The following is a 22,232-nucleotide window of genomic DNA, read 5'->3' on the forward strand; positions in this document are numbered from 1 at the left end:
CCATTCGGCTTAAATATAGCTGTTATGGAAACGCATTTACAGTGGAGCAGCAAGGAAGGTAGTCGGAATGATCTGGTGGTGCACTGTGGCTAGTCATGTCGGCTGGGCGGGGTTCTTGCCAACCATGCTATCCTGCGCCATAAACAGAAAAAAGGTCATATCATGCCTTTAAAAAAAAAACTGACAAAAAGCGCAGAACTAATTCAAAACGCTCAAATGGACTAAAGCAACATCCGGCCGAACCGGATGTCACGGACAGACCGTTAGAACATTCAAAATTTAAAATTAAAAAAAATAAATTCAAAAAAAATCTAACGAAAAAAAAAAATCAGCCGAACCGGCAATGACCGGTTACTAACCGCAGAAAATAAAAAAAGCTGAAAATTGGAAAAAGAAAAGGGCTGAAAATTAAAACAAACAAAAAAGGCCGAATATACATAGGGGCGCCGCGGGTGTTGTTGCGACACCTGGTGCTATTCCCACCCTCAAAACCATGGCCACCGACTCACCTATTTTTCGGTGGCCCCTTACCTGAGTTGCCTAGTGCCTTCTAAATAAAGGGAGACGAGAGCACTCCCATTTATAGTACAATTTATTTAAGATACATTTAAAAAACAAGGATACAGAATTCATTTCAATTTTCCATCTACTCTACTAGCGAAACAGAGAATATGGGTAACCGCACAATCATAAATTCTTTTTGTACGCTTTTAGCTGTAGATTCTAGTTGTAAGCTTATTAGTAAGTATAGCTAATAATCCCAGTTATAATTAATAAAGGGGCCCAAGAGTATATTTAAAAAAATTGTTGGATTTTAGCTTATTTTATTTTATTATAGTTTATTTTATCTTAGTTTACTTTATTTAAGTTTATCTCATTTTATTTTATTTTATCTTATTTTAGTTTATTTCGTTTTATTTTATTTTAGTTCATAGGTGATTGAACATTTAGTTGATTTTATTGTAGTTTATGTTATTTTATCTTAATAGTACTATCACTTCATTATCTTACTATATTTTATTTTATTTTACTATGCTTTAATTTTGATTTTCAGATCAATTTGCAAAAAAATTAGAAGTTAAAGTTGTTATAGAGGCTGGTGGTGTTTGCTGCAGGCCTATATTCGGCGGCCTGCTGTTGTTGTGGCTAAAGCGCAATGTATTACAATATTCATAAATTTCTTCTTTGTTTTGTTGTATATTTATCTAGCCTTAGACACATGTGACTAACGATCTTACAATTCCGTATCACGGAACGAACTCACCCATTAGATGTTGTTGAAGCTGGTGCTGTTGCAGCAGGCCTATGTTCAGCGGCCCTGCTGGTGTTGTTATAAGGGCTGGTGGTGTTTGCTGCAGGCCTATATTCGGCGGCCTGCTGTTGTTGTGGCTAAAGCGCAATGTATTACAATATTCATAAATGTCTTCTTTGTTTTGTTGTATATTTATCTAGCCTTAGACACATGTGACTAACGATCTTACAATTCCGTATCACGGAACTAACTCACCCATTAGATGTTGTTGAAGCTGGTGCTGTTGCAGCAGGCCTATGTTCAGCGGCCCTTCTGGTGTTGTTATAGAGGCTGGTGGTGATGCAGCAGGCCTATATTCGGCGGCCTTGCTTGTTGTTGTTGTAGCTGTTGTAGATGGATGGTTATCGCTGCGCGGTGTTCGTGCTGCCAGCGGTGGTTGCGCGTTCGGTTGGCGCCGCCGATATGGTGGCTGTTGCACTCGTGGTTGGCGCAGTTGGTGGTGGTTGTGCTACAGTGGCGATAGCGCGCGATGTTGGCGCCGTGGTGTTGGTGCTATTGATAATAGTAGCTCGTGTTAGTGATGTCGCTGGTGCAGCATTGGTGGTGGCAGAGGGTGGCGTTGCTTATGGGCACCCATTGAATTCGTTGTAGTGGTTTTGATCATCGTAGCATCTTAACTTTTAACGTCCAACGTTAAGTCTATAACGCGATTTACATTTGTTACATACAACTTAATTTGATCACACTACGTGTTAAGCATTGCACTTTGAGCAAACCAAGAATAGTCCTATGTATATACTATATTGCAATACGCGTTTTATTTTTCTTATAGAATTATGGTTGTTTTCCAGATTTCACTGTGCCTGGGACTTGCTTCTTCCATCGTTTAGGACAAAACTAAACAAGTTACACCATTAAAAGGGTGGGAACATCCATTATGGCATGAGATGCGTTTTGTTTGTACACTGTTGGTATTTGTCTGATGGTTTGGCACCCTTACGCGGTATCCTGCATATAAGTATATACACTGATCTTCTCATAGGCATCTCTCCACCTAATTCACGGTCGCACTCACTAATTGTGCAATGGTGCCACCTACGTTCTTCTCTGTCCAGACGAGCGCGGCGGAATAAAATTTGAGTAGATGGCTTATGGACGAACGCGAGCTCTGATTTCTGTGGGATGCACTAAACCCGATGCTTTCAAGAGGCGAAGCCTAACGCACAAAAAACGTCAATTATTTGTTCGCTGCTTTGACACGCACCAATTTATAAACAAGAAAATTTTGAGTTATTCCAACAAATTTCAAACAAAATGTACAAACGATAATGACGCCGAATTGAGAGCAGACAAAAAGGAAAATCGATAACTTTTCCTTCACTTTTTTCAGTTTAAAGGGTTAAATTTTTTTTTTGCCCCATCGGTAATAAAGATTCGTTATAAATCAGCGGTTTTGAATCTAAGACATTCGTGCATAGATTTTGGAGCTCAAACTAACTGATGGAGGCGCACATTTCACTTGGAGATGTTTTGTTATTTGCTTGTTCTGTATCCAAATGCTTCAATTTTCTGCTGCTTTATATATATAATTGTAGATTTCATCAAGTTTTTATTGTTATTTCCTTTATATATTGTAAAGAATTTGCTGCAAATCCTCTTATTTGCAATCCTCTGCTAAGTTCGAATCACTAAACTGTTGAATAAATAACTCCAATTTGTAATAATGCAAAATGGCATTTATTAAAGTACTTCACTATAACACTCAAACTGTGCAACGAATAGCTTGCTTAATAACCAAACTGATTGATAGCTCAAATGAAACTCTACTATTCAAAATAATACCGCTATTGCTCGCTAGATAACGTCTTAATCGAAACTGCTTGACAACTCAAATCCAACTGAATTCCAGCGCCTCTACACTTGTTGCCTTATATACTGTCTGATTTCAACGTTGCATCTTCTAGGCGCTTCCAGAATCTACTAGTCCATCAGCTCTCAAACTTCTCAGTGTAACTACAATTGTATAATTTGTATAGCTTCTCTCACACCCCATGCGCTTGTATGTGTGAGCGACACCTCCACAATTATAATTGCCTGCATTTGGAGCATCTCAATAAGATGTCTGCATGTGTTTGGGAATCTCATCTCCGCTGCGTGTACGTACATACATATGTGTAGACATAATGATTGAATTATTGATGTGAATTCACTGCTTAGCATCGGCTTAGAGATAGCAGCACCCCTTAGTTTTGCTAATATTCGTAACAATATGATTTTTATTCACACAGGACTTTGATATTGCTTGCTTTGGGGTTTTGCATTTTTTTGTATGCATCTATTTCCGCTCTTCGCATAGCTTAATTTTCTGTATACGTTTGCACTATTATTCTCTAAAATACATTTCAATTAAACGCATTTCACTGCAAATGTGTTTTCTTATGTTCACTTTTTTTCAGTAGGTTCTTGTTTAATAGTTTTGTCAAATAATATAAGGAAATTAATTTGTCTGTGCACGATTTGATGCCAATTTCGGCTGCAAAATTTTCAATACAACTTGACGAACGAGCGAAAAAACGGACTTTAGCCGACGCGTGCCATCCACTTAATAAGTCTTTCTGAGAAAAAAAACCTCCACCACGCAGTCATCCGTTAGCAAAAAAAAAGTCCATTCTATTATTGCGACTGCGCTGTGGAACGGCGCCGTTAAATCGTATGATTTAACTGTGGTTGCCATGGTGGAACCATACAAGTTGGTAGTCACGGTGACATTCCTGCAGCCATCATTAAAAGTTCAATATACTTGGTTTTTGTGAACCGTTAGACTAATGTCAACATCGTACTGTGCTGAAAGTTGATGTGTCAAATCGTATAAAAGCTACAATTCAGCTGTCACCTTGTATAGTTGCGCCCTGGTGGTTGCTGTTATTGGGAATTTTCCAACACCATTGGATTCTTTCGTGATGCTACCTGCGCGAAGATAATAAATATTAGTTTTAACCACCCAGGCAGACATGAGTGAGAGTGAATCCTAACCTTTTCCCTATCACTAGCCAACTGGTGCGTTCCAAGGGTGACTCTCCCAAGTGGACCATAACATAGCACAAAATTCATTCTCACAAATGATGACAATAGCTTTTTCGGGTATACCACCCAACGTCGCATTTTTGTACGTCGACGATATTATCGTCATAGGTTGTAGTGAAGCACACCACATTAAAAATTTCGATACTTGTGGGTCTTTCAATCTCAAACTTAACTCAAATAAATGCAACTTTTTACGAACAGAAATAAATTTTTTAGGTCATAAATGTTCAGCCAAAGGTTGTTGCCAGACGACTCCAAAATAAACGCAATTGAAGAGTATACAAAACCGACTGATAGAGACGCGATACGACGATTCGTCGCGTTTGCAAACTATTACAGATGGTTTATACCTAATTTTGCGTCTCTAGCAGCGCCTCTAAATCGATTAAGCAGAAAAAGAGTTGAATTTTGTATGGGATGTTTATTGCGATAGAGCATTTTTATCTTTGGAAGCAGCATTACTTTCACCAAAATTACTTCAATACCCAGATTTTACAAAACAATTCATCATTACCGTTGATGCTTCCACAACTGGATGTGGCGCTACTTTGAGTCAAGAACAGCAAGGTAGTGATTTACCAATTTGTTTCGCTTCTAAAGCATTTAATAAAGCAGAGCAGAAAAAACCAATTATAGAATTGGAGCTCCTAGCTATCTATTTCGCAATAAAGCAATTTCGACCATATGTTTATGGCACAAATTTCATCTTTCCCTCTTCAAAACTTTCAAGAATTAGGCTAGAATTAGCGGAATATAACTCTACTATAGTTTATATTAAGGGTAAATCAAACGTTGGTGCTGATGCACTGTAGCGTATTACAATTGATGAGATTAAGGAATCGAACAAACAAATTTTGGCAGTACAGAATAGATCAATGACAAGACGGCAAAACGACAATAACCTTCTTAGGAAAACAGACAAAAACGATGAAAAACAATTTACTTTACACGTTTACGACAAATTTTCATTTAATTTTTCGAAAAAAGATCCATGGATAAGATCTGAAATTACGTACGATAAAAATAATAAAATAACAAGTTTAAGAATTTTTGCGCATATGAAACATAAAAAACTCGAGTTACTTAGTTTTGAGCTTGTTGTTAGAGAAATTACTTTCGAGGCTTGAATCAGAAGCCGGCAAACGCAAAATTAAGCAGATTGAATGGCCTAAAAACGATATTTTGTTCGAACATCACACTATTACAAATTTCAAAAATATTGGAAATAAAATTTTAAAATCATTAGGAATTATTTTAACAGATCCAGTGGAGACAGTAACAGATGAAGATACAAAATTAAAGCTAATGAAAATTTACCATAATGATCCCATTTCTGGTGAACATTGCGGAATGAAAAGACTTTACGCAAAACTACGAACAAAATTTTATTGGAAAGATATGACTCGTGATATATCGAAATATATCAAAAGTTGTAATGATTGTCTTTTAAGCAAGGTTAAACCTAAAACAAAAGAAAAACTTGTTTTAACACCAACTCCTTGTAAACCATTCGATTTACTAGTAATTGACACAATAGGACCCCTACCTGAGTCCAAATATGGTAACAAGTTCGCACTTACCATGATTTGCGACATGACTAAATACCTGGTAACAGTCGCTGTGCCAAAACAACCGCTTCAGCAATTTTTGAAGGATTCATTTTAACATACGGCACAATGAATGCCATAAAATCAGATTTAGGTACAGAATTTAAAATGAATTATTCGAAGAATTAACAAAATTTTAAATATTAAACATAATTTTTCAACTGCATACCATCACGAATCTGTTGGTACAATTGAACGTAATCATAGAGTTTTTAATGAATACTTACGTGCATATTTGAAAGATACTTTTTCTGATAGGGATGTTTATTTAAAATACTGTAACGAATTTACTTGCATCTCCTTTTATTTGCCTTTTTGCTAAGTTCGTATCACTAAACTGTTGAATAAATAATTCCAATATTGAATAATGGAAAAATGGCCTTTATTAAAGTACTTCACAATAACACTCAAACTGTGCAACGAACAGCTTGCTTAATAACCAAACTGATTGATAGCTCAAATGAAACTCTACTATTCAAAATAATACTGCTATTGCTCGCTAGATATCGTCTTAATCGAAACTGCTTGACAACTCAAATCAAACTGAATTTCAGCGTCTCTACATCTGTCGCCTTTTATACATTCGCATCTTCTAGGCGATTCTAGAATCTACTGGTCCAGTAGCTCTCAAACTTCTCAGCTGTAACTACAATTGCACAGTTTTATAGTTTTTCTCATTGCATACTTATAGGATGATCTCAGATATATGCATGTATTTGTGCACTGACTCTCCGCTGCTCGTATACGTACATGGTACATATATGTAGACGCAGTTATTCAGACCAATTCTAAATATTCTCGCGGATTTTTATTCTCGCGGATTTTTTTATTCCCGCGGAAAAATTCCTCCAATTCTGTTCTCCTAGGGAGAACAATAATTGGGGAACAGGAATTTCGAATTTTCGAAGTCAGCTGTTTTGTCAATTGAAATTTCGTTGCACATTTCTTATTTTGTTTAAAAGATTGAAAAGTTTAATTGTTGTTGCAAATTTGTTGGAAATTAAGAAATAAAATATAAACAATGCACAGTATTAATTGCATTTCATGTGGTATTCACTGAAATTAGTAATGAATTGGTGCCACAGCAACATCAACAGCGGAACATAAAAAGAAGACGGCCGCATAACACAAATCTGCCGGAGTTGCCTGCTTTCGTTCAGCAAAGCAATTTTCTGGCTGCCAAGTTGAGTTGAATTCCTACTTCTTCATATGCCAAAATCTATTTAAGCCTTATTAAAAAATCCTTGCACAATTTCTGGATGGCTGCATCAAATATGTATACCAAGAGCTCTACCGTTGCTTATGATATACTTTTCGACTTAAAATAAATATTGTGGTTGTTGTTGTTGTTGTTGTTGTATTAACAGTGAGAATATTGGGGTAGAATGTAAATACATATTTTAGCACAAGTTTGTACAAATAAGTGTTCTTTCTTAAAAGAACCAATTTCTTTAACTATTTAATTTAACTAGTGAAAAAACTCCTATGAAATGGTAGAGAAATCTCCCTCTCCCTCACATTCATAATACCTACTTTTCTCCCATAACCGGTTTCCGCTTTTTCGAACATTGTTCAGAATAGGAGGAAAGGGAGAAGTGAAAAAACTCACAAGGAATTTTTATTTAGAATACGAGGAATGGGAGAAGGAAAAAACTCGCACGGAATTTTCGTTTAGAATTGGGCTGATTGTTTCGTTTATGTATATACATGATGATTGAATTATTGATGTGTATTCACGTCACTGCTTAGCATCGGCTTAGAGCTGGCAGCACTCCTTAGTTCTGCTAATATTCGTAACACTGCCCTCCACCTAAGTCTGATCGTCCCGATCAGACAAATCTCTCGATCTAAACGCTGCTAGCATCGCCAAATGTACCACTCTTCTACTCCGTGGTTTCTCAATGCTTTGTATGCGGTAGATGGTATCACTGATCTTCTTCACAACCTTGTACGGGCCTTCCCAACTGCACCGAAATTTGGATGGAACAGCTTTCCGCCCGTGAGGGTTGTATAACAGTATCAAATCTCCCGCCAAGAAACCTTTCGAATTATTGTTCTCATGGTACCTGTGTTTCATCGTACTACTCAATACCCTGGTTCGTTCCTTCACACTCTGTTGTTTGGCCGATGAATTACTTCGTAGAGCTTGCGCTGGACGGATTTGCTTTGCATAATCAGTATCGTTCCCACGTTTCCCCACAGTAGTGCGCTCTGGCTTGAAACTACCCTCGCATTCCTTCTCGGAAATTCGTTGCTTCGTTTTCCTGCGTCTTTTAGGTTTTGTCAATGCCAGTGTTTCCCTCGCAGGTACTTTTGATTTTGATTTATTTGGCCCATTCGATCTATCAACCTTTGCCTTTGACTTTCGTGGTCTTTGCCGAGTCTTTTCCACCAGAACCCTTTTTCCAAACTAAAGTTAAGTGGTATGTCCTGGTTCTTATAGCGATTAATGTTTCTCCGCATATCGATCCTGATGTCATGGTCAACCAAGAAGTCCACTCCCAATATGACTTCATCAACAATCTCCGCCACAACGAATTTGTGTAGAACCATGACTTTTCCAATTAATACCTCACATACCACTTCGCCTTGGACTCGATTATACTCGCCTGTGACCGAACGCAACCTTGCTCCAGGTAATGACTTTACTCTCCTGTAGACCAAATCAGATCGAATCAAGGAATGAGATGCCCCCCTATCTACAGTCAGTACACGCTCTTTACCATCCACATACCCTCTGATGGTAAGACTGCTTGATTTCCTTCCAATCTGCGACACAGATATCACAGGACATTCAATAGCCGGGGCAAGTTTTCGTTCTTTACATTCGACACGCTCTTGCTCATTTCCGCTAGCTTTGCGTTTACGGCCACCCACATTGTTGGAACTATTAGGACCAAAATCGCAATGACATGCAATGTGACCTGGGTTGCCGCACTTGAAACATTTAATAACTCCGGCATTCTTCTGTTGAGATCCCTTCAGTGCTTCCAAAATTGTATCTACCCACTCTGGCCTTTCTACTTCCACACGGCGTGCTTGGAAAACTGGCTTACATAGAAGCGACGCTGTTTCCTGAATCAGAGCATGCGATACCGTTTCAGCAAATGTTAGTTTTGGATTCGCATATGTAGCCCGCTTCGTTTCCACATCTCGTATGCCATTCATAAAGCTATGAATCTTTACCCTTTCAGTGTATTCCACGGGTGCATCCGCATTCGCTAAATGTGCTAGCCTTTCAATATCCGACGCAAACTCATGCAATATCTCATTTGCTTTTTGGTAGCGGTTTTGCAACTCAATTTGGAATATCTGTTTTCTATGCTCGCTTCCATAACGTCGTTCTACAGCAGCCATCAATGCTTCATAATTGTTCCGCTCTCCTTCGGGAATCGTCTGTAGGATTTCCGCTGCTGGCCCCTTCAATGCCACGAACAGTGCAGCAACTTTATCTTCTGCATTCCAGTTGTTCACTGCTGCGGTCTTCTCAAACTGTAGCTTGAAGACCTGGAAAGGAACAGAACCGTCAAAAGATGGAGTTTTTACCTTCGTATTACTTGCTGAAACAGCCGGCCGAATAAGTTGCAATTCCTGTATACGACCTCTCAACGCATCCACCTCTGCCTCGAATTTTTCTTCAAACTGCATTATTTTTTCGTCCATGCGCGCTTCGAGTTTTGATGATATACGCGCCTCTTGTGCTTCTAGTTGTACTGTTATGCGTGTCTCTTGTTCTTTCAGTTGGGTTGCCATATATGTCTTTTGTTCTTCCAGCTGTGATGACATATTTGTGGATATTTGTGATGACATTTCTGTTATACGTGCCTCTTGTGTTTCCAACTTGGATGTTAAACGTGTCTCCCGCGATTCTAGTTGTGATACCATATATGTCTTCTGCTCTTCCAGTTGAGGTAACACTGTCGATGTTTGAGCAGATATTGCATCTAAAATCATGTTCAAGTCTGTGCTGGTAACCGTCTGCGATGTTTCGTTTTTCTCATCAATTTTTGTTGTATCCTCGCCATCAAGATGAAAGACATACTCTTCCACATCAATTCCTTCTGCTTCCATTGCCTCCCGTAGCCGTGCCTGAAGTTCAAGTTTAACTCCGCTTGTATTCAATCCACGGCTCTCCAACTCCTTCTTTAGTTGCTGGATCTTCAATTCACTGAACTTTGCCATGTCCTTGTTGTCCTCTGGAATTTATTCAACAATTCCTCTTCTGACACCAATTGTAACGAATTTACTTGCAACTCCTCTTATTTGCCTTTTTGCTAAGTTCGTATCACTAAACTGTTGAATAAATAACTCCAATATTGAATAATGGAAAAATGGCCTTTATTAAAGTACTTCACAATAACACTCAAACTGTGCAACGAATAGCTTGCTTAATAACCAAACTGATTGATAGCTCAAATGAAACTCTACTATTCAAAATAATACTGCTATTGCTCGCTAGATATCTTCTTAATCGAAACTGCTTGACAACTCAAATCAAACTGAATTTCAGCGGCTCTACATCTGTCGCCTTTTATACTCTTTGATTTTAACATTCGCATCTTCTAGGTGCTTCTAGAATCTACTGGTCCAGTAGCTCTCAAACTTCTCAGCTGTAACTACAATTGCACAGTTTTATAGTTTTTCTCATTGCATACTTATAGGATGATCTCAGATATATGCATGTATTTGTGCATTGACTCTCCGCTGCTCGTATACGTACATGGTACATATATGTAGGAGCAGTTATTGTTTCGTTTATGTATATACATGATGATTGAATTATTGATGTGCATTCACGTCACTGCTTAGCATCGGCTTAGAGCTGGCAGCACTCCTTAGTTTTGCTAATATTCGTAACAATTTCTTTACTTTCTTACACAATGCTACGAGTAGCACATTTTTCGACAATCAATTTTCGCCTTTCGAGTTAGTTTTTGGGAAAAAGGTAACTTTGCCTAATGAATTAACTAAAGAAAAAATTGACCCAATCTATATGTCGAAAACTGTGCCAATGAAGTTAAGTATAGAATGCAGAAAACGCAAAAACTGGCACAAAGCCTAATTAATAAAAATAAGTTACAAAGAAAAAATCTGTATGATAAAACGGCACGTCCGTTAATTGTCAAAATCCGAGATAAAGTACTTTTACAGAAAGAACCACATCACAAACATGAAAATATTTATAAAAAGGTCCGTTTACTATAACTAAAATTAACGAACCTGATGTAACTACCTCGATGAAATCAAAAATAAAGAACACGTTTTACATAAAAAGCGCCTAAGTAAAGTAAATTAACATTACTTTAATTCTTTGAAAAAACTTTAAATTTGATGAAAAATCCCAAACATTTTTTTTAGTACTAGCATTAAGCAGCTACGAACGCTCAAAAACTGCTAAAAAAAAAAACAGGAAATAGCACAACATTTTGTGTATTCAAAGAAAAAAATAATATTTCATAAAAATTGTCATAATTTATAACAAAATTGTATTTCTTAAGTTACAAACAAAAAAAACAAAAAAAAAAACCAAAAAACATATTTCAAAAGCAGCAAAGATTAAAAATGTATAACTTTAACAAAATTCAAGTTGAATACATATTAAAATGTAAACATTTACAAGAAGAGAAAAGCAACAAACAATATATTCTAATAAATTAAACTCGAATTAGTATTGCTAGGTTCCATTCAAGCTACTTCTAATAAAACACCAAAATGTAACTAAAATGCCAGTATTTAACTTCTAATTTTTTTTTTCAATTAATAATAAAAATGGATCCGAACCAACGAATTCAAAAGGGGAGGAGCATCCTAATGTAAATATATTCGTTTGTTCGCAACAATTTTTACAAGTTTATGGGAGAGAAGAATGTGACAAAACTGATCACTTTGTCAATTCTTCTTTTCCCCAAAAAGGGTGATGTAAGGGTAAAATTCCCCAAATCATCTTTTATAAACCATCTGGCAACATCGTTGCTCACAATACACATATGTCATTGGGAACAGTGCATATTGCTAGAAAGAATAAAAGAATGTATGGTCTTATGTATTCAGCTGCTGTAATACAGCATGTAAGAGTGAAAAAAATACATATGTGGGGTGAAATATGAAAATGTCGATTGGCAATAGTGTCCTCGCCATTTTCATATTTCACCACCATCATTCCATTTTTGTACAACTAAGTGCTCGGAGGCAATTTTTAATAAAACTTCTCTTTTTCTTATTTCGGGTTTATTAAAAACAATTAAATAAATAAAGTATTTATTGAAAACCCATTCGAAGAGTTTTTACTTAAAAATGGGCACCAGTGCAACGATGTGGAGGCGGCGCCCTCCACGATATAAAACTTGGGCATTCCATGACGTTAGGATTTAATTCCCAAACTTCAAATCAGCTGGCAGAGTAAGGTCATTGCCAAAAATTACTTTTGCAGGGGTTTGGCCCGTTGTCTCATGCACTGCTGATCGGTAAGCCACTGCTGACCGGGTATCCCACTCTTTATGGTACTGGTCTACTACTTTCCTTAAGTGCTCCTCCAATGTTCTATTGAATCGTTCTACCATTCCATCGGATTGAGGATGCAATGCAGTTGCCCGTGTTTTTCGAATGCCCAATGATTTACACATTTCCTGGAACACAGCTGATCCGAAATTCCTGCCTTGGTCAGAATGTAACTCCATTGGTACACCATACCTTGCAAACTAATTGTTTATAAACACTTCTGCTACTTCACCTAGAACCGTGGTGTCTTCTCCAGTGGCTGTACGCAATCTTGCTCCATGCAATGCTCTTATCTTCTTGTTGACTAAATCCGCTCGAATGATGGAATGAGATGCACCCGTATCTACAGTCAGTAAACGATCCTTTCCATCCACATGCCCTCCGACAGTAAGATTGCTTGACCTTCTCCCAATTTGTGAGATAGGCATTATGGGGCATTCAATTTAGGGAGCCAGCTGTCGCCCCTTGCGGCTGACTCTCTTTAGTTTAACGATTGAGTGGACTTGGAGATTTGCTCATCTCCTTCAGCTCAGCGTTAACGACCACCCACATTGTTGGAACTGTTAGGGTTGGTGTTGCAATAACGCGCAATGTGCCCTGGCTTTCCACACTTAAAACATTTGACTGCATCATTATTCTTCTGCTGCGTACCCTTCAATGCTTCCAAAATTATGTCTACCCACTCTGGTCTTTCTACTTCCAAACGATGAGCCTTATATGCTGGTTTACTCAATAGGGAGGTAGTTTCCTGAGTCAATATATGTGATACCGTTTCAGCAAATGTTGGCTTTGGGTTTGCGTATGTGGCTCGCTTCGTTTCACGTCCCGTATGCCATTTATAAAACTCTGGATTTTTACCCTCTCGGTGTATTCCACGGGTGCGTCCGCATTTGCCAAATGCGCCAACCTTTCAACATCCGAAGCAAACTCTTGCAAAGTCTCATTAGCTTTTTGGTAACGGTTTTGCAACTCTATTTGGTGTATCTGCTTCCTGTGTTCGCTTCCGTATCGCCTCTCTAGAGCACTCTTCGTTGTTTCGTAGTTGTTCCGCTCGCCCTCGGGAATAGCCTGCATGATTTCAGCAGCTGGTCCTTTCAATGCTACGAAGAGTGTAGCAACTTTATCTTCAGTATTCCAGTTGTTCACTGTTGCCGTCTTCTCAAATTGTAGCTTAAAGTCCTGGAAAGAAACAGAACCGCCAAAGGATGGTGTTTTTACCTTTGGATTACTTTTGAAATTGCAGGGCGATTTAGTTGCAAATGCTCGATACGTCCTCTCAAAGCCTCCACCTCGGCCTCGATTTTTTCTTCAAACTGTAAAATTTTTGTATCTTGCGCCTCCAACTTCGAGGAAATACGTTATTTTCTTTTCTTCCAGTTCAGCAGAGATCTGCGATGATATCTGTGCTGAAATTTGCGCCGACATTTCGGATATTTGTGCCTCTTGTGCTTCCATCTTCGTTGTTATTTCAGATGACATTTCTGCAATACGTGTCTCCTGTGATTCCACCTTGGATGCCATATAGGTCTTCTGTTCTTCCATCTTGGATGTTAAACGTGTCTCCTGCGATTCCAGTTGGGATGCCATATTTGTGGATATTTGTGATGACATTTCTGTTATGCTTGTTTCCTGGGTTTCCATTTTTGGCGATATCTGTGATAACAAAGCCAATATCGCATTATTCTCGCCGCTTGCGACTGGACTCGGACTTCCGTTCTTCTCTTCAATTTTTGTTGTTGTCTCGTCCCCATCAGGATAAAAGATATACTCGTCCACGTTAATTCCTTCTGCTTCCATTGCCTCTCGTAGTCTTGCCTGAAGTTCGAGTATATTGCCGATTGTATTCAATCCACGGGCTTCCAACTCCTTTTTCAGTTGCTGGATCCTAAATTCATTTAACTTCGCCATGTCCTTGTTGTGCTCTGCAACTCTGGAATTTATTAACCATTCCTTTTCTGACACCAATTGTAACGAATTTGCTGCAATTCCCCTTATTTGCTATTTTCTGCCAACGTTCATATCGCTAAACTGTTGAATAAATAACTCCAATATTGAATTATGGAAAAATGGCCTTTATTAGAGTACTTCACAATAACACTTATACTTTGCAACGAATAGCTTGCTTAATAACCAAACTGATTGATAGCTCAAATGAAACTGATTTTCAAAATAATATTGCTATTGCTCGCTAGATAGGCGTCTGCCCATAGCGCCTCTACCACTGATGCTTTTATACTCTGTGATTTCCTCGTGGCATCTTCTAGGCGCTTCCAGAATTTACTTAGTTAGTTATAAATTTCTCAGCTACAACTACAGCTGTATAATTTTTATAGCTTCTCTCATACCCCATGCGCTTGTATGTGTGGGCGACACTTCCACAATCACAATTGCATACCTTTAAGAGCATTTCAAATAAGATATCTGCATGTGCTTATGCGTTGCTCTCAGCTGCGGGTACCTACATATGTGTAGACATAATAGCCGTGTTTTTTTTTACGCGCGTATACGTTTCGTTTGCGCGTGAAAAAAAACGCCTATCCTCGCTTAGATAATTCTTAGGAGACCCATCTAGCGGCTGTGGTTAAACAACTAGCTACAGCAACAAGGTGTACTGAAAAGCGGAGACACAACGCTGTGATGGCCATAGGGTATAACATATAGCTGAATCAGTTGCGATGAATTGTGGACACACATAGAATACATAGAATTAGTGTAGAGGGTGAAACAAAGACACATATTTCAGTTACATCTGAGTATAATGCGTATTGAAATTTAGTAGGACAAAATTTATACGTAGCAGTTTCAGAGGTGTATTTAAAGCTTGTCGCTTAGCAGTTCATATATAGTTTAGGCATAAACGGATATACGCGTGTTAAAAAACACGGCTAATGATTGAGTCGTTTATGTAGATACATAATGATTGATCTATGGAAGTGCATGCAAGGCGCTGCTTAGCATCGGCTTAGAGATAGCAGCACCCCTTAGTTTTGCTAATATTCGTAACATTTCTTTGATTCAACATTTTTATAATATATTAGATAATTTATAATAGTTGTAAATTATTAACTATAAGTCATAAGGAAGGAATAGTTTTTCAGTCTTGTTGGTGAGCCATAAATACAAATTTTATTGTATGCGATTGTATGCATACAAAGTTAAAGGAAACTTAAATAAATTAATTAATGATATAGAAAACAAAAGAGAAGAACTAACAGAACTATTGGTTGCAGTAAACCATCAAATCGCGAGTAGGCAATTCAAAATTTGAGTAAGTTGACTTGTAATTCGCCAATTTTAATGCTATACATTTTATATTTTAGTTCAGAAAGCTGCAATTGAGGTTCGAAAGTTACAATTGAAGTTCAAAAATTTCAATTCAAGTTCAGAAAGTTTAATTTCAAGATCAGAATTTCTATTTGTAGTTCAGAAAATTTAAATTGAAGTTCAGAATTTCTGTCTGTAGTTCAGAAAATTATAATTGAACTTAAATTGTAATTTTCTGAACTTCAGTTGTAAATTTCTGAACTGCAGTTGATATTCCTGAGCTTCAATTATAATTTACTGAACTTCTATTGAAAATTCCGAACTTCAATTGTAATTTTTTTAACTTCATTTGAAATTCCCGAGCTTTCAGAACTTCAATTGCAACTTTCAAAATTTTTTTACATAAAATGAACAATTTAACAATTTTTCTGACAGTTAAAGTGATGAATTGCCTACCAGTGGTTTGAAACCACTTGCATTCGTGTTGGCGCTTCTCTATATCATTAATATAACGATATCTTTTTAATAATTTAATTAATAGACAAATATAAATTTTTTCCTTTAATTTTAGAACTGTGTACAAAAATATGTAATTTTACATATCGCAACCTAAACCAAAAAGTATTGCAACTCATAATCAGAGTAGCTTTGTGTTGAATGTTGATTTATTCAACAAAAATAACAAAATTCTTAACAAAACCAGGCTAAACGATAACGTTAACTACCAAAAAAACATAAGTTAAATCACGATGCTTTCATGGATCGATTTACACTTAAAAACCGATTTAAAATTTTTTTAAGGTTTGACATTTTTTTAGTTTAGAATGCGATATATACATTCAGTGGAATAATTTTATATTGAGGGTACTTTATGCAATTTTTTTGTTCGTGATTTGACAAATTCGTTTCTATTGAATTGCTTTAGAAATCTTTCCAAGCTTTATGCGATTGTTGAATATTTTTTTAATTAGAGCATAAAAAGCTTAGAATAGGAACATAGGAAAAATCTTAGAATTATTCGATTCTTAGATACTTTTTAATCAAGATTATTTCAGTGTGTGTTGTTCGTTTGTTGTACAAATTCGTTGCATATTAATTTTCAGATCAAGAATACTCAAAGGTGTCGTGGAATCGTCTTGTTGGTCAATCGCGCGCCGCAATATCCATTGGTGGGAATTGACATTCATTATAAAGTAGCGAAGGCACGGTCCTGCGCAAACACATCGCCAACCGGTGTTGGCAAAAGATATGCTGAACTGTAGAGAAACATTTTATAAAATTTAATAGAATCAAAAATGAGAGTTGTGCTAAAAAGTGGTAAGGTATTTTATGTTAAATTTTAGCAAAGTCTCAGCGGCCTTGTCCTGGTTAAAATTGAGTTTGAATAGGTCTCATTCTTCATTCTCAGAAACATGTACGAAGGTACCTCGTAAGATATTAAAAATCCTCAACGCTTTTTATGCAATAACTTAAAAAAAAAACACATATTCAAACCGGTGTCCTATCCCTATTTCTGTTTAATTTCTAAATATCCATAGCTATCTTCACCACCAGAAGGACCACGCTACCGACTGTCTTACACCTCAAAATCTTGGGCCGACGTTCGATCAGGATCTACATTTTGGTGAGCATGCACCCCAATTTTACCGAAAACCCAGAGCCGAAATAAAATCCTCAAATCACTTGCTGGCAGTACTTTCGGAAAAGATACAGAAACGCTTATTACCATTTACAAGCAGCTGGCCAGCCGATTGCATGCTACGCATCCCCCATATGGTCGCCAAGCCTAAAGATTACCAACTGGAAGAAGCTACAGACCGCCACGGGTTGTCTCCTTATCTCCCCAGAACACCATAATGAGTCGAGAATACTCCCAATAAGGGAAAGAAATGAAATGCTAACCAAACAGTTTCTGTTGAATACCCAGGAACCTGGGCATCTCAACAGACATCTGATTGATAAACCAACACCGCCCAGGGGCTTAAGGAGTTACCTCCGTAAGCGCTATGAGGAAATACGGCACCTGAGAACACAGTCGTAAGTAGCCAAAAAACATAAGCAGGTCCTTGGTGAACTCCATAAACAGGCGTCGGACCTCTACGTCAGGAATTGCTCGGTGAATCTAGTACTCAAAGAACAATACCCTAAACTTGCAGAAGAGGAACGCACACTCCCTACGGAAATGGGGGTCACTCTAGCCCAACTTCGATCTGGATACTGTAACAGGTTAAACTCTTACCTATCCAGAATCAACCCCGACATACAAAATGTCCCTGCTTGCCATGTGTCCCCACATGACACCAAACATCTCTTCAATTGTAATGTGGAACCAACGCCTCTAACACCCCTCTCATTATGGTCCTCCCCTGTTGAAACAGCAAGTTTCCTCGGACTCCCGTTAGAGGACATTGATGTCAATTTGTGATTGGTCAGACGTATTGGATGGGGCGAAGAACTGCTACAACAACAACAACATCAGAAGGCACTCGAAGACGATGCCTCAAAACTAACAACCAAAAGCAATAATTATCAATTCACTGACACAAATTTTATAGTTTTTTCTTCCGTAGTTGGACACAATCTTTTCATAATATTACTCAACAATTTAAGATTAGATATTTTTTTTTTCAATTTGTATTTTGACTTACCAGCAATAACAGAATCATGTTTAATTGTACGCCGAACAATCATTATAGCATCATGTAGCGAAGTTCAGTTTCTTCCAAAAATTTTTCTGCACTGCCACGTAAAATCAATGTACATGTTCTACCATTAACGCAATCTTTAAATAACTATAAACTATAAAAATAACATAAATGTCAAACCAATCACCAATGCTTGGAAAATGTTGAAACTTTCACCACCAACTTGACGTTCTTCAAAGTAATCACAATGACCCAAAACACTTGAATTAATATCATTAGCTGTAGTCATAACATCACCACCACAAGCTTTCATTGTACGTTTCCAATCTTCTTCTGGTACACTAACAGCACAGAACATATCACGATCTGCAAAATACTGTGTAGCAACATCACCAATTAGCAGCTTAGATAACACAACATTGGCGCCTTACTTAGCTAGTTTATTGTACAGAATACGCCATTCAGCATCAACAATTTTCTGATACTCTTGAACATTATAAACACGTACTTCAGCATTATCACGCTCAGCCTTAAATTCCAATTCTATATTTAATAATGCGATTTTATATTTTTTGTATGACTTTGGGTCCATCAAAAGAAGTACAGCGTCCATAACCAGTTTAGAAAAGAAATCTTTTTGTTGATGAATAAGTTTGGAGGACATTGCTGTGGCAGAGCATTTTTCCAATAAAGCACGTTTTTGTGCCTTTGATTGGCGTTTCGACATGTACAGCCATGTCATATTTTATCATGCATAATTGTATTGTTTTACGTATAGCTCTAATGATAATACGTGCACGCACGCCTTCCTCAACATATGGCTTAACGTGTTTTAAGATTTCACATGCTTAAAGTACTACTGAAGTGGTGCCATCGCCGACCTGATAAGAGAAACATTTTTATTCTACACATTCTAATATAACAAAAAACTTACCTCATCATTTTGAGATTTGGCGATGTCGACTAGAGTTTTACAGCTGGATGCACAATATCCAATAGTTTCATAATGGTTGCACCATCATTTGAAATTGTGGCCTTACCACTGGAATCAACAATATGCTTTTCCATACTGGGTGGACCCAAGGTAGTGCGTACAGCGTCCACAATTGATTGCGAGGCATTGATGTTGGATATGAGTTGAGGTTTACCTTGAGAGCTATCGGTACCCAAAAATTTTTTACACAAAACTCATGAACCCAATATAATTTCAGGACGTTCATATTTATCGACACGCTGTCCGGTGTGGCCCAAATGTTGGAAATATTCAATTGGCACTGTTGAGGAAAATATGGAGCAATGAACACAAGTAAAATTTAAAAACTTTTTTACCATCTGTTGTTAATTTACACACTAGACACTGGAAACGATGACCAGCATCTACAAATTGCATTTTAGCCTTGCAAACGATTACATTTAATTGGACCCAATTCCCAAAAATTTACAATGGGTGGTTCATATTCTTGTTTTTAATAAATCAGCTGTTGCAGGTATGCAATACAAAAAGGCTTGCAAACGAGAGAGATCAATGTAATTGTCAAACAAAACATTAATTTCGAATATCAATACCTTACGTAACGTGGCGAGGAGTTACCCTAATCTTGTACCACATATTTTGTGGTCACCAATGGTGGCAATAAATCTTGTTGATTAGTAATAAAAGGACCACCAGCGCTGATTTTCAATGATAACGCTTATCAGATTTGGCATCTGATCGGGATCTAAACGGCGCTGGGATTGATCATATTGTTGCCCCTGTTGATATATACCAGGTGCAGGTGGTTGCTAAAGAAAATAAAACAAAAATAATCATCAGCGATATTTGAAATATATTAGTTGTATTAGCATACATTATAACCAGGATGTGCAGGTATTGGGGGTTGATGACCCATGTAACCACCTGGTGCACCTGGTTGTTGTAGAGGATAACCTGGCTGTTGAAGTTGTGGAGGAGTTGTTGAGGTGGACCAGGTTGTGGTGGATAGCCTGACTGTTGCGGCATTGCATAACCCGGTTGCTGTTGTTGTTGCTGTTGTGGTATATACCTTGGCATAACTGGATGTGGTGTCATTGCCCCATCTGGGCCAGTAGATGCGGACGGCATACCTGGACGACCATGTTGCTCATGGCCACCAAGTGGCTGGTGCATAGGGTGTTGAGGTGGCATTTGACCGGATTGTGAATGCATTAGACCAGACTGTTGTGGCTTTGGACACAGTTGCGGTGGCATTTTCTGTTAACCTGTTTGCTGATATTGCAATTGATGTTGTTGGTGTAGCTGACCAGTTTGAGGAGGATCAGTCTAGAAAAATAACCACACTTATTAGATAGAAAATTATTTAAAAATATATGTTTGCGTATACTGCTTGCTTTGGTGGTGGCATATGAGGCAAGCCAGGTTTAATTGTGCTATTTATAATCATCTGATTGAGACCACCAGGTACACCCTGGCGGAAATTGGTGCATTGGCTCGAGGCTTCTAAATGGTTTTGCGAAAAATATGTGCAATTATCACACCTATTCAGATATGCATGAACGTTTTATATTTACCTGCAAAAATTATATATATTCCACAATATTTAATGCTCCAAAATTAGCACACGTCTGGAGCTAAATTCGCGGAAAAAGTTTTAGGCCAGGGAATATACACGATATACACTCAAAGCTTAGCTAATGAATGCCAACCACTTTAGAATTTATTACAAGCAATTTAGCAGCACAATAATTTGTAATTGTATCACAATCCCACAATATAAATTAAATTATATCTCTTAACAAAAATTTGCACCGCCGATATGGAACGCTAAATTAGAAATGGCGGACTCGCAGCAAATTTTTTTGACGTATTTGAGGGTACATACCATGTAAGAAAAGGCAAGCATATATGAATGGGACATTGCAGTTAGGCTATCTCATTTTTTCATACTACCAATTGTGGAACAATGTGTGATTTTTTGATGTTGGTCGCCACCTTCGGTCGCTAGAATTTTGGAGGGAAGTTGGTTTATTTCCTCTTTGCTGAAAAGGTTGCTATTGACGATGCCAGCCTTAGCCATCTGGCACGTGCGAATAAGTTCATTCACATCCTCTTTTAGGATTGTGATTCTGTGTTGGATATCTTGCTGGAGCGTTCCCAGGTGCCTCCGATCAAGGACATCGTTCGTGATTGTTACGATTCCGTTAAGCTTCTGCAATAGTTCACTAGTTTTTTTGAAAATGGCACTGTTTAACTTGTATTGGTGTTCATTGCTTTGCTTGAGGACATTTTCGTTGCGAAGGACTTCGTCCCAGTCGGTGGCATCAGGTGAGCCAGCGATCCACTTCCAGGCAGACCCAATCCAGTTAATTGATCGTCTTGCTCTTTCGGATTTATGTCTTCTTAGTTCGCTCAGGTGTGTGCTGATTCTGTTTAATTGGAATGATAGTACCTCTGTCGTTGTTTCATTAAGTGTTTTTAGTGTTTGCTCTAGTCTGGTTGTTGCCAAGTCATATCGCTGCAGATCAATGGTATGAATAAGTTTCAAGTGCCCATCAATGATCCATGCGTATCCATCTCGTATGGTAGCTAGTGGTGAGTCTATCTCGAATATATCGTACGAGTGTACAGTTGCGCAGAGGCAGATGCTATTAATTAAATAAAGACATTAATCTAATTTCATTGAGTTAATTTCCCATACATTTACCCAATACGTATATTTTAATTCTAATATTAATTTTCTAATCTATGCACATCTTTACCCATTCATTCATTCATACAGTGAGTCGATTAAAGCTATGTAAAATTATAACTATCATTATTCTAGGATTTTTATACTAGTTGAGTTGCACGGGTGGAAGAATTGGAAAGGAAAGTTGGTATTAGTAGTTGGAAAGAACAAAATTTGA

The 22,232-nt window shown here is 37.7% G+C and overlaps 1 pseudogene; it reads right to left on the reverse strand.

Moving 5' to 3' along the window:
- Positions 1–1,653: 1,653 nt before the first annotated feature.
- On the reverse strand, positions 1,654–19,529 carry LOC137237938 (T-complex protein 1 subunit eta-like; annotated as a pseudogene).
- Between the last annotated feature and the right edge of the window lie 2,703 nt (positions 19,530–22,232).

Source organism: Eurosta solidaginis, chromosome 1 (assembly GCF_040869045.1).
Source record: "Eurosta solidaginis isolate ZX-2024a chromosome 1, ASM4086904v1, whole genome shotgun sequence".
Classification (NCBI taxonomy): Eukaryota; Metazoa; Arthropoda; class Insecta; order Diptera; family Tephritidae; genus Eurosta; species Eurosta solidaginis.